Raw genomic sequence first — 13874 nt, forward strand, 5'->3', positions numbered from 1 at the left:
CTGCAGTCAGAGAAAAGCCTCCCAGAAGGATGCTGCAGAGCCCTGCTCTAGGGTTGGTGGGGAGGACACTCTGTCATTTTGAGTCTGTTGGAATTAAATAGCTGCCTGCTTATTTTTAGCAGGTCCATTTGCCTGGGAATAGATGCATACTGGCTAGTTGCCAAGTGGTCACACAGAGCTGAAGTTAGGCATGTGCTACAGCCACAGGCCTCAGCATTCATCTGCTCACTCCAGGTTCCAAAGGATCTCTTCTTTCTCCAGGGAGGTACCTGCAGCTTCTCAGAACAGCCCTCAGAAAAGTAATGGCCTCACTCTCAACTCAGCTGACAAACCTGGTAACTGCAGGCTACAGCCTTCTGCTAAATAAGAAAACAAATCCCTGGCAATGGTACAAAGAGTGTTGGTCCCAGTGACTAAGCCAATTTGGCTGCAGTTACTGCAAAAAGAGCCGCATGTAACTGATGGGAAAGTCCACCATAAAAACAACAGCTTAGGAGCCAAGTGCCCAACAAGCCCAATTTGGGCTTGGGCCTGGTCAGTGAAGCCACGTCTACTTTGCGTTCTGAATGAACATTTACACTGGAATTTGAAAATTTCTTCCATTATTCCAGTGTTCACACTGACGAAGGCTGTCCCCAGGCGTTCTACCAATAGGAAGGAGCCTGCCCAAGACACTCCACCTCCAGAGTGCCCAGCTCATTAAGTTCCTGCTGAGGGACTCTTCCTCTTGAAGGGGGTCTTCCAAGGGCAGGGAGTCAGAGCCACTGCATTCAGAGAATACCAGCAGACTGTGGCCAGGCCGAGGCATACTCCCTTCCATGGGAGTTCGGTGGACGAAAATCACAAACTCGGAGTTCTCCGCAAGATTCCAAAAGCGCCTCTTGGCTTGTATCAGATGCATTTACCTATTTCCTCATCAGGTCACAGTCATTCATCTTGCTCATTCATTCAAATACGTTTAAGTTGCTACAAGCAGCAGATTCTGATCACCAGAAGCACACAATTCTGATAGAAGAATCAATCTCTTTCACTCATTCACACACACACCCCTGCGCCACAAGCAGCTGAGAAGTGGGCAAGGGAGCCCAGGAAGGCTTTCTCAAAGAGGGCCAGGATTTCCTTAGGCTGCAATGGGTGGGTAGGGAGGGGGACAGGACACAAATTGAGGTTCTAATATCTTTGGGCATGGGAGGGAACAGTGAGTCCCAGAGTAAAACAGGAAGAAATCCTAGGAGCTGAAGTGCTGGTCAGGCGAGACAAAGAGTTTGACCTTTGCCACAGAAGCCATAGTCGCGGCAGTTGCAACATGGTAAAGAAGAGTAGGTCACAAGAGGTAAAGGTCTGGGTGACCCTCAAGTGACTGCTATCCAATACTGGCAGCCACTTAGTCATGGGAGATTACTGAGCACTTGAAATGTGACCAGTGTGACTAGGGCACTGAATTCTACTTTCGGTTAATTTAACTTGAACGCTCCACCTGCAGCTGGCAGCTACCTACTGGACAATGCAGCTCTAAAGGGTGTTCCCAGAAGGCCCCAATGAACACGAGGGCTGCATACACGCTGCAGCTGCCAACACCTACCTTGCTGGGTAGTGCTCGGTTCTGCCACCAAGGGTGGGGGCGATGGTAGGCCTGGGCTGTGCACCCTCAGCAGCATGGCCGGGCCAGGAATCAGAGTGCTGGAGCCATGGCTCAGGTGTTGGTCCCAGCCCAGCCTCAGTGCTCACAGGACTGTTACCTTCATCCTCAGGGGCCTGTGTAAGTCACAGTAAGCTATGACTTCATGTGGGTACCCTAGAGATCCCAAATTAGCTCACAGTGGGGCTATGAGGTCCTGTCCAGGATTGTCCCCCACCCTCCATTGTGATGGCCCACAGAGAAGCCAGGGGGGCCAGCACCACCAGACCAGCACACTTTGGGGGTGCTTCTGCCCTTCCATGTAGAGCAGCTGTTAGGAACTCGGGACACTTTCCCAGCCCAATTCACAGAAGGAAGGCCAGAAGGCCAGAAGGCCAGAGGCTTAACCCGGTAGTGTCTGAGTACCTGCTTGGCAAAGCCTTCTACGGCCAAAATGGAAACCCTGAATCCACTACCAGGAGCTCTAGGTAAGAAAAGCCAAAAGCCAGAAATACCATCTCTGGACATGGCCTCAAATTAAGAGCTCCTCCAGTCCAACTAAAAGTTAAACTAACTCCTGCTCTGGAAAACTTAGTACCCAAGGGTGAATTGCCCAGTCTCCTTCCTGCTCTGCTGGCCAAATCAATGGCAGGTCCAAGTCACATGCCTCTTTTCGTGAAGGAAAAATCATCAGCACCTCCTACAAAGGTCTTCCTAATCACTTCATTTGGCGGGTAAGGGTGTGGATTTTAAAACTTTGAAGACTATGTCACACTCACCTTGCCCCTCACCTCTGGCCTTGACAACCATCTTGCTTTACAAGTGAATTCCACCAGGTTTCTAAAGATGGTCACAACACAGGTGCCAGGAATGCCTTCCTGGGTACATGCAGTTCCCGCCCATGACCACAGAAGACGTTACACAAAACTGCCCAAAAGGTACGAAATGGCAATCTGACAACAATCTGACTTAAAAGTCAGTAAAGACATCAGAAAAGATGTTGGCGTGCAGCAAAAAACCCTTCACAGCACCTCACATGGGCAAAACCAAAGAGGTAAGACCCTGATCTTCCTAATGGCAGACAGTGAACTACGACTGCCGCAGAAATCACATAAAAGCATAGAAGGTAATTTCTATTCAACAAATAATTACTGGCACTCACAGGGAAAAGCATGGGGGGACACAAATTAATCAGGCAAGGCATTGCCCTGGAGGCACTTTCGGTCTGAGTGGGGAGTAGTGGAGATGAGGGCAGAAGAAAAAAAAAAAAAAGCCCAAACAGGCCACCACGGTAGCTCACGCCTGCAATCCCCAACACTTTGGGAGGATTGCTTGAGGCGAGGAGCTCAAGACCAGCCTGGGCAATATAGTGAGACCTTGTATCTACAAAAAAAAAATTTTTTTTTAATTACCCAGGCATAGTGGCGCACACCTGTAGTCCCAACTACTCGAGAGGCTGAGGTAGGAGAATTGCTTGAACCTAGGAGGCAGAGGTTGCAGTGAGCCGAGATCGCACCACTGCACTCCAGCCTGGGCAACAGAGTGACACTTTGTCTCAAAAAACAAGCAATGACCTTTTCTCCAGTGGGCTTGTTACTGCCACTCTCTGCTACTGACCAACTGAAAGTTTTGTCCATGGGACAGGGAAGTGCCCTGTTAGGTGTGAAGGAGGAACAGAAAATGGGGTGCCAGTGTCCTCAGACTAGAATGTTCTAGTATCTTGGGGTAGGAATGAGAGGATATAAGCCTGAATGCCAGCATTATGGGAGCCAAGGAGAGTTGGGATGCCCCATTCAATATATTGACTTTCATTCAAGACCCATCTTCAGCCAGGCATGATGGCTCACACCTGTAATCCCAACAGTTTGGGAAGCTGGAAGATTACTTGAGCCCAGGAGTTCGACACTAGCCTGGGCAATGTGGTGAGACCTCATCTCTACAAAAAAAAATTTAAAAGAATTAGTCGGACATAGTAGTACATGCCTCTTGTCCCAGCTACTAAGCAGGCTGAGGTGGGAGGATCACTTGAGCCCAGGAAATCAAGGCTGCAGTGAGCTATGATGGCATCACTGCACTCCAGCCTGGGGGACAGTGAGATCTGTCTTTTAAAAAAAAAAAAAAAAAAAAGTGGGGGGGGACCCATTTTCACCACTACCTGGTACCCAAATCCAGATCCCCACATTTATAACTTCTCTAAAAAGTGAAGCCAGACCTTCTGCTGGCCTGGCCTGGCGGGAGGGCTCCACGGGCCTAGTTGTCTGCTGACTTCAGCCACCCAACTGAAGGCCCAATCCATGCCTTCAAAGGTGCCTGTCCCTGCATGGATCGGCTGGCTTCTTGTGGGCCACAAACCACGCACACCTTCTCAGCAAGCTACTGAACAATGGGCTCCCCCAAGACAAGGAAATCAACCAAGAAAGGAGGGGCACTGGATCCAGAAACGAGACAAGAGAAGGGGAGAGGGAATTCCAGGGCTGAAGGGGAAGCAGAGCCAAGGAAAAGGGATGCGCCCAGGAGCAACATGGAACTGTTGCGAGTACCTGATGTGGAGCCACAGTGAGAGCCACTTTCCCCCAATGACAGGCGTTCCACAGTGGAGGCTGCGAGGTGGTCAGGGAACTGGTGAGAGAGAAAGAAAATTAAGCAAAAGAAACTAAGGAAATTAACTAGGAGAGGAGAAGAAGAAAATGAAGGAAAATAAGAAATATGGGAAACTAAAAGCCTTGCAGCCATAAACAAGGTTCATATTATAATAATGTATATTCTGAATAGCAACATGACCAAAACTTGGGCTATCTCTACACTGGGATGATGAGGGAAGAAAAAAGCATAGGAATGAGCTAAATCCTATCTCCCACAGCAGAAAAACAAATCAGATAATAATCCTTAAAAAGAAAGAAAATAATACTACTGACAATGGTGGGGACAGCTGGAAGAATTGAAAGCAATGGGGGTGGGGGGCAGTGGGCAAAGGACTGTCCTTTCAAGCCTTGTACACAGTCAAAAGCCAAATCCTTTCTACAAGTAATGTTTTGACAGAAAACACATTATTAAGCTACATACAAGTAGCAATGTGTGCTCTATTACCACACAGCTTTATGTTTCCTATTAACCATCCTAAATTTGCATTAATGTCAACTCATCTGTGTATAAACTTGTAAGGCCTTATTTTCCTATAATAATTGATGCCAATTTTGCTTCAGAGACCCCCAACTGCCCAGCTGACATAATAGTAATATCAAAAAGAAAGCATGCTTATTGACAGGTTAGACCCCTCGGGAAGCAAGGCACTGAGGGCTAGCCAGCATCAGATGGCTGGACCTCTCAGGGCCAGTCATTTAACAAAGAGTTTAACACGCACTGCGAGCCAAGTTCACCGGGCACATAAGGGAAAGAGATCCCTCAGGAAGCAAAGGTGGAAGGAAGGGTAGAGAGTCAAATTATACATAAGATACTGCAAAGATTCAGTGACTTAAATATAAAGACCTGCAGCATCTCTCAACTGATTGAGAGAACTGAGCCCTAAGGCTGCCCTTGCATGTGATGAATTACCTATATCCCTGTGCGTGTAGCAAGGCACCAGCTGGGAGAGTTGAGGAATGGTCACCTAGTCCTTTTCTGTGTGCTGCGGTTGAAATGAGAAAGGCTGGATGGAGCACTTGATAGGGGAAGCTGCAGACAGAATGAGGCGGGAATGCCTCTTGGAAGAGGTGGCATCAGAACTGGAACACTTGAGAACTGTGCCAAGATCTGGGGGGAGGCAGGAGGACAGCGGGGAGAAAGTTCCAGGCAGGAAGAACATGTGCCAAAGTCCTAAGGCAGGAACAGGCTTGGCTGACTCAAGAGGTAGCAAAAGGGGAGGTGAAGATGAGGTCAGAGCATGGCTCTCCAACATCACTGTGTGGAAGGCCAGCTGGACTCGCAAGAACCCCAAGGGATACAGTCCACCAAACTTTCTCCAGGGGGGAAAGTGATGTGCCTGAAGAGCCAAGGGGCTTTAGTTCTTAATTAATAAGCAGAAGCTGCTTCCAGACTTGATTCCTGAAACGGGACGCCTCTGTGGCTGGTGGCATGACAGGTACACTGTGTAGGTAAACGGGCTTGCTTTTACCTTTACGTTCTCAGCGAATACACTTGCCAGGAAGCCCTGCGGCCACACCACACATTAGCCTTACAGAGCCACCGCTAAGGGTAAGGGGTAGTAAGCCCTCCTCACTTTCAGGCTCTGTCAAAGGAACCTGTTCCAGTAAGGCAGTCCAGCCCCAGGAGGCGGACACACACAGCCTGCGTAAGCCCTTGCCACTTCTTTGAATCAGACTTTGCAAAAAACAACCTTGCTCTCCAGCCAACGTAAACCATAGGCAACAGAGGGCCTTATAAGGCTTGAAGCTTTCTTAATCAGAAACAGATAGATGGGCTGGAGTTAGCAGCTCCAAGTTAGAGGGAAGGAGGAACTGAAAAGGAGAGAAGAAAGGGTGGCCTAGGGAACCAGCCAGCTTGCTGGTCAAACTGCTTTTTCATCCCTCTTCAGCTTCTGTGGCATCACAGTAAAGAATTCTCACTGGGGGTCTATGGCCATGCCTCCTTTCATGTTTGCATTTTGGTTTAAGCCAGAGGAATCAGACTGCCCACCAATCCACACTATTAGAGAGTTTTTAGTGTCCATTTAGTGGCCGGCCCTTAGGCTGGGAAACTTCACATAAAAATGAAGTTATGGGGCCAGGCACGGTAGCTCACACCTGTAATCTCAGCACTTTGGGAGACCAACATGGAATGATCACTTGAGCCTAGGAGTCTTGAGATCGGTCTGGGCAAGGTGATGAGACCCCATTGCTACAAAAAATTTTTTTTTAATTAGCCAGGCTTCATGATGTGCACCTATAGTCCTGGGTACTTGGGAGGCTGAGGCAGGAGGATCCCTTGAACCTAGGAATTCAAGGCAGCAGTGAGCTATGATCGAGCCACTGTACTCTAGCCTGGGTGACAAAGCAAGACCTCGTCTCTAAATAAATAAATAAATAATGTTTTTAATGGAGTTATGTGGTTTCCTGAGAAATTGGCTGCTGGGGCAACAAAGGGTCCTCACTCCCCAGGCAGCAGTCTGACACCTAGCTCCCCAGCTCCCTGGGCTGCCTCAGTCACATGCCTGCCTGCACCAGGAGGCAGGCTGGGCCCCTGCCACAGATCCAGAATAGAAAAGGCAGCCCTGGAGACCTCTTAAGCAGCCACCCCCTCCACACACCCCTTGGCAGCTTCCAGGGTGGCTTTATTCTCCTCTCCCTCCTGACGAGGCGGTGGCAGCAGAGACAGCAGCAGCTTTGGCACCAGGACCTGTCCCGTACACTGCAGCCACATGCACTTGGCCCTCCTAAAGGATGCCACCTGCTAAAAATAGCACCAGCACATGCTTGGCCAGGTGAGTCACACCAAAGCCAAAGGACAAAGCAGGGAGGTTATTTGCAGCACAGCCTTTTCTCCCAGAGACAGCTAAAGGCACAGCTGAGTGTGGGTCTCCCTCCAAGGCAGTTCAGGAAAGTGAGAATCACTCCTGCTCCTTTTTCTTGGGAGGGGCAAGAAGGAGTGTACAGAAGACTGAACTGTCCTTCAGATCTGTCATCAAGATCTGTCATCGACCCAACCTCACAAAGGCACATCCAGGCCCAGGCCAGAGAAGGGATGGGGGCTGGGGCTGTGCTTGAACAGATCTTACTGCCTCCTCTAATCAGGAGGCCAGCTACTGCTGGGTGACAGCCTTTGGAGGGCCAGGAGATGGTCTCGTGATCTCCAAGTGAGGTCTGACAGGTGTCAGGAAATTAGTGACTTCAGGATTGTCTTTTTCAACAGCTCAGTCTTCAGAGCAGTTTCCCTGAGCCCTCAGGCACAGCTTTTTTTATTCATAGTCATTACTTGTGCATTTCAAAAGCACCTGAGGGTTGCATAATTCTTATGATAAAATATGGCTTTGGAAAGACAAGAGAGTTAAGAGTAGGATTCCGTACTTCAGTTTCCCATAAAATGAAGATGTCCTGTAATATGGAATAAGAATATCTCCCTCACAGAGTTGTAACGAGGCTGAAAACACTTAATAGTCAGACTCCATATGTGGGATAAATGATTTTAATCTTTCTAAAACCCAGTTTAGTTTCCTGAATGAGGATGTGGTGATAAAGGGGCAGTAAATAAGCAACAACCAATGAGCATGGGGGGCGGCGGGGGCAGAGGAGGAGGTGGGGAGCACGTCCCAACCCAGGTCCAAGCCAGTCCAGCCCTCGCTGTGTCCAGGGACCAGTTTACTCTACTCGGATCTTGTTTCTTCACCCACAGACTAATCACTGTACTAACCTCAAAGGGCTGACAGAGAATAAAAATGACACAGTTAGAAAAAAAAAAAGCCACTAATATGCCAGTAGGTGCCCATCAATAAGTGTCCTTTATGCTGCCTGGCTCCAAGAAAAGAGGTCTCACATTATATATACCAAACGTCAATCTAGCAGGGTTCAAACAAAGCACACCCAGGACTAGAAGAGGGGGCATCTGGAAACAAAGAACCCCCCACCCCTGCCACAACAGAACACGTTAGCATCCGCGCTGTGGCCCCACTCTCCCCCAACACCTTCTGTGAAGAATGGCCCCTAACATTTAGGTGGACTGGAAAGAGCAGAATGAAAACACAACCTGGTTTAAGAGAAGGGTCGCACTGAGATCTGTAGGAAGTCATCAGGTGGGTGAAGGACCAAGTAACAATATGTTGACATCTGACATTTGGAGACCAAGGACAAACCAGCAGGGATCTTTATGATAATAAACAGGCTCTCAAACCAAAAGGGCTTTCTAAGGGCTTAGCGTCTGGACCTTTGCTTCATGCTCCCATCCCCAGGTCCTTTCTGAAGGTCCTCACTCAAACTGTTTCAAAACTGATTGTCCACTCCCAACTGGCAGACTAGAACTCACCTGTAGTATGCCATAGAGACAACCAGTAGATAACTTGTCACCAAAGCTGTTGGGTTTATGGACTCTGGAAGACTAAGCTCAAACATGTTATGCTTTAGAGATTTACAAGTTGAGACAATTAAGCTTTTAGAGTTGGAGAAAAAAAAAACTTTCTAGGCCAGCGCTGTCCAACAAAACTTTCTTCGATTATGGAAAATGTTCTTGACCTGTACTGACCAGGACGGCAGCCACTAGCTACACAAGGCCACTGAGAACCTGAAATGCGGCTAATGTCACTGAGAAATTTTTTTTAAAATACTTTGAAAAGCTTAATTAGTCACACAGCTAGCAGCTACCCTATAGACAAGGCAGCTCTAAACTCCCTACACCCAGGACAAATTTAGGCAAATAGAGCTATCTTTAAAAATAAAAAATATTTAGAACAGTAGCACACCTTAGAGCTAAGAACTTGAGATGAACAGTGAGTTGTTTTTTCTCCCCTTAAGTCTTTGACATGTACTACCCATTGAGCTGTGCTCCCCAGCCCAAACACATCACTCCAGTGGCCCCTGGGCACGTTTGGTCTAACTCCAAGGCTCCTAGGACCATAATCTGAATACTGATAATTTTGACCAACCCTCCTTTAGCCACTGAATAAACCAAGACCTGGAAGGCCAACCAGCCTGCCTAGAATCACAGCCAGGTTTCAGCTCTGAGAGCTGCAGCAAGTCCCAGGCTCTCGTCAGCTAAGCCCAGCAGTGAAACAAGCCTCATCAGCCCTAGGTTATACATACTTTTACTTCCAGGACTCACCTCGGGGCCCTTCTTTGCTCCCAAATGCAACTGGGCCTTAGTGACACATGGCTCGGTGAACACAGCCAGCCACCATTACAGAACAGGTAACACGTTTACCACTGACTGCTGCAAACTATCAAACCAAGCTGGAAAAACAATCAGATGGTGAAGACCCGGACAGAACGTGGACAAGGCTGCACCATTTAGTAAAATGAAAAACTTAAGGCAAAGGACACCTTGAAAGCTATTTATTGCTGGAAAGCTAGTTCTCAGAATGCTGAATGATAACACACACAATGTTAACAATCTACTTAGAAAGCAGCAGAAAGATTAGGAGAAAAGCCCAGGGATTTAAGAATATTCCTTGGTTCTTCTCACAAAAGCCATCCAGAGGACCCAGTTTTAACTCCACACCCACACTTCCTAGTTCTTCTACCCCTCAATTTGAATTTGTGTGACAGCCACTGAAACAATCCAGAATGACCTCCAGCTTCACCCTCACTGTACTCAGAGGTGTGAGGATTAAAGGATTAGTGTGCTCATAACTCACCTAGCACAGTAACTATCAAGAAAGAGGCATCCTCTCAAGTTTAGCTCCCAGGTCCCCCACTACCTGTTTCTCCAGCCAGACTCTGTCCTACTCCAAACACGCTCATTGATGATGTTTTCCACAGCCCAAGCTTAAAATCAGGTACCAAGGCCAGCAGGTTCCTTCAGTGAGATGCCACATATGATGGGAACTTAATGTTAAATGATCATAAAAGTGAAAACTGCCTGAGGTATTACACCAGGAAGGAACATGGAAGAAACAGAACTTGCCCTAAGAAGCAAGATTTAGGACTAAAATACACCCCCCACCATAAAGATGAGCAACTCTCAAACAGTATATGAATTTCAATGGGACAAGATGCCCACAGGATCTACTACCTCCCCATAGTGGAAGAAAACACCTGAGAATGACAAGCTGAAGGTATTAACTCATACCTGAAACAACTGATTTCCCCACAATAGGAAAACAGACCAAGCTACAGAGAGGCCCAGTCATTCAGACTCACAGGTAAGATTAGGAAGGAGTGGCCTAGGGGAACTCTATGGCCAGCTCTCCGGGTACATTGGCTACAAGCTGCCTGCTCTTCAAAGCCCTGAAATGCACACACAATCAAGTCATGTTGCAGGCTCGGAACAGGAGGCTGGGAGCAGGAGGCTAGCCAGCAAAGCTTAGGGAAACCAATTCGTTTTTCCTCCCAAACAAGCTTCTGGGTCAGAGGCTAAGGAGAGGGGTGCTTTTAATAGAATTCGAGTCACTCAAGTAATTCCAGAGAAACAAAGTCAGTCTCAGGGATTGTTTAGGGAGGAGAGGGGAAGAGCAATGCTTAAGCACCTATCACAGTCCCCAGTATCACAAATATGATCTCCATTTGTCTTTAGGACAGGAAAAGGGAATACTGTAGAGGCTAACACCAACCTTCCTCTAAAATATGGCTGCAACCCAGCCTATGTCCAAAGCTCAAGAATAATTTGGGTTACCAGGTAGCAAGATAAATTGCTTTTAAATATTGATGTTCAGCAACCTTACACTGGAGACATATCGACTTCAGCACCTGAGCAGGCCACTTACAACAGACACCTCTACTGTCATCCTGCAGTGGCCAAGTGAGAATGCATTTCCTAGAAACAACTGGGAGATGGGAGAGATATTCCTACAAGGAACTAGACCTAGACGCAAATCCATTAGACCTGTCTCACTCATTGGCTAGGATCTGTTACCTGCAAGTTCTGAGCCATCATCTGACAACATGCATGAAGACAGAGCCTATTTAATCCAGTAATGGACTCAAGCTTTAGTGATTTGCATGCCTGTAGGATCCAGAGGACCTCCTCTAACCTAGGGCCATATTTCAAAGAGAATACACCCAGGAATTATGCAGAACCTACAAAACTAGTTAGAGGTTAAAGAAGAAAAGTTCAACGCAAGTCAAAAGGCTCCCAAAACATAACTTCACTTGCTTCCAGTGCTCAGGGTCTTAAATAATCAGCAGGTGAACCATTTCAATGCCAAGATCAGAGGAATCATATAAATGATCAAGTCAGGCAGCCCTCTTCATTTCAAAGATGTTCTGTACCTTTAAGAGCAAAGTGGATGGGTGGTGCTAAGAGTCCAAGCTTTGCTTTCTAAATAAAGAGTTAAAAAAAAAAAAAAGGTACTAATTTGGGAAGGACTTAGCAGTTACATGAGCATGTAAGGCTACTAGTTGCCAGAATTAATAGCTTTTTGTGAACGGTGTTCCTTGATCAGTAACTAACAGATACTGTTGCACCAGGTCCAGCAGCCTAGATTTCACTGGAGACAAATTTAAACACGAAGTAACGCGCACTACAGTAGAGGAAAGATACCCAGGTTAACCTCACTAATTGCCCTGCGCATATACCCTACCCAGCTTGAGAGGCCTCGACTCGCACCTGGAGCGAAGTCCACCGGGTTTGTGTTAACGGCGGCAGGAAGGCGCCGCCACCCAGGACATCCCCCAGGAGAGGAAGATCCCGAAACGCCCAGGGCTCCCATGCCGTTCCGAGTCGCCACAGCACCGCCTACCACGATCAGCACCTTTCTTCTCCTATCCCTCCCTGGAAGGGAAACAAGAAGACCTTCAGCTAGGGCACAAAAGAGTTGAACGCCAGAAAGCCCGCGTTCGAGGCATCCAGCCACTGCCTCTCCTAGCACATCGTAACCCCGAAACTGGCACGGTCCCTCCAGATCGCGGACCCGGGGCCCTGGGCCGCAGGCGGGGCTGGACACGTGACCCTCGGCGCCCCCGGGCGTGAGGTCCGCAGACATCCCAGGCTGGACGGCCTCCGCCCCTCCGGACACGCCTGCAGAGGCTACGAATGCAAATCCCCCCGAGACGCCCCTGAGCCTCCGACCTCCAGACGCCAACACGGTTCGAACGGTCCCTCAGCCCGAAACACGGTTGGATCACAACCGGCCGATGTCCCGGCCCATCTTCCCAGTTCCCCTAGCTCGCCGCACGGAACTCCCAGGGGCTGCGCTGGCGGGCGAGCCGAGGGTGAGAAGTTGGGCGAGGCTCCAGAAGTGAAGGGGCAGCTCCGGCTCAGACTGTGTACACACGACCTTTGAAAAGTAAACGCCCGCGGGGCTGGGCGACCTTGGGTGGGACGCGCTCGGGTCAGCCTCGCAGGCGAGTGTGCGCGCTCCGGTAAAGTTGAGGTGCAGAGAGGCGACCCGGGCGTCGCGCCCTCACCCCCCGCCCCCGAGGACAGTGACGCGCGTGGGGAGGACGGCGCGGCCGCAGAGCGCCGCCCAGAGCCGCGCACACGCGATCTGTCAGGAGCCCGCGGGCAGACAACCGGCGGGGGAGGACGAGAGGCGGCGCAGGCGAGGGAGGGAAAGATGGGCCTGCCTGACAGCGCGCGGCGGCCGAGAGCCCCCAGGACACCTCTGCGTCCGGAGCGTCCCGCCCCCGGGGTACCTGGAGCGTGCGTCGCACCCTGCACCTGCACCTCAGGCTCCCCATCGCCCCGACCCCGCCGCCTTCGGGTCTCCGGCAGGGGGTCCCCGGCGCAGCCGCCCCCGACCTACCAGCTCCTCGGCGACCGTCGGGGTGCGGGGTGCGGAGTCAGCGCGCCGCCGCCGGCCCCCGGCTGTGCCCCGCGGCCGGGCCTGCAGCACCGCGCTTCCGCAGCTCCCCCACGTGCTCGCCCAGGCGGGTGGAACACAGAGACATTAAATACTGAAGACGCGCGGCGGCGTGCCCGCAGCGCGACGCAGGCCCCGCCCCTCGCCCTCGTGCCCCCGCGCTCCCGAGCCCGCCCCGCTCACCTGCGCGTGCGCGCCGCTGGCCGCTCCCGGCAGTGCCTCCGCCGCGCCTCTCCCAGCTGCGCCAGAGGGGGCGCGGTCTAAAGCGCTGAGCTGACATCCCGCCGCCTCCCGGAGCCGGGTCTTGCTCGCGCTCTCGCGAGAGGAGCCGTCATCTCTCCTGTACCCGGGAGAGGGGCCGGCGGGACGGTACAGCACCCGGAGAAACGTTGATGCCGTGTCCCTCAAGCCCAGCACCGGTTTTGCCGCCTTGACTCGAAGGGTCAACCAGGCCATCTCCTGCCTCGGGACGGAGAGCGCCCTGGAAAAGGCAGACGGGCCCGGTGCGGAGCAGGGCTTCCCTCGCTTCGGGGCTTTGAGCTTCCCTGTGACCGTCATTTCCTTGTAGCGTGTAATTGGGTTGGCCATTAATAATTGCTCGATAACTGCATAATGGTGAAACCTGGTACCACTCAAATGCAACTTTCTTGCTCGTTTTCACAAGTCGATGTTATCGAAATGAAGCGCTTTTCTCTGAATTGGTGTGGGTTTTGGAATGATTTTTGCAGAGATAGTCACGGTGAGTCACTCTCTCTGCCAGGAACTTGGGAAAATAAATTCCTCCAAAATAAATGGAGAGGGTAGGATTTTGGCTGTCCAGCCTTGCTCTCATCCTTAAAACAAAGTGACTTTAAATGAACATTTGTTTGGCCAAAA

The 13874-nt window shown here is 50.2% G+C and overlaps 1 protein-coding gene across 5 annotated transcripts in view; it reads right to left on the reverse strand.

The window, feature by feature from the left end:
• The window catches only part of AKAP1 (A-kinase anchoring protein 1), a 36168-nt gene extending 22938 nt beyond the window's left edge, over positions 1–13230 (reverse strand). For 2 of the 5 annotated variants that reach the window (XM_063656048.1, XM_063656046.1), the window contains exon 1: positions 1583–2340. The gene's annotated coding sequence lies outside the window, so the exon portion shown is untranslated. Of the gene's footprint in view, positions 1–1582; positions 2341–11803; positions 11969–12265; positions 12634–13181 lie in introns of those variants that run through there. The other 3 variants (XM_054460179.2, XM_063656047.1, XM_054460180.2) reach the window with 3 other exon arrangements.
• Positions 13231–13874: the final 644 nt, after the last annotated feature.

Source organism: Pongo pygmaeus, chromosome 19, assembly GCF_028885625.2.
Source record: "Pongo pygmaeus isolate AG05252 chromosome 19, NHGRI_mPonPyg2-v2.0_pri, whole genome shotgun sequence".
In the NCBI taxonomy this organism is placed as follows: Eukaryota; Metazoa; Chordata; class Mammalia; order Primates; family Hominidae; genus Pongo; species Pongo pygmaeus.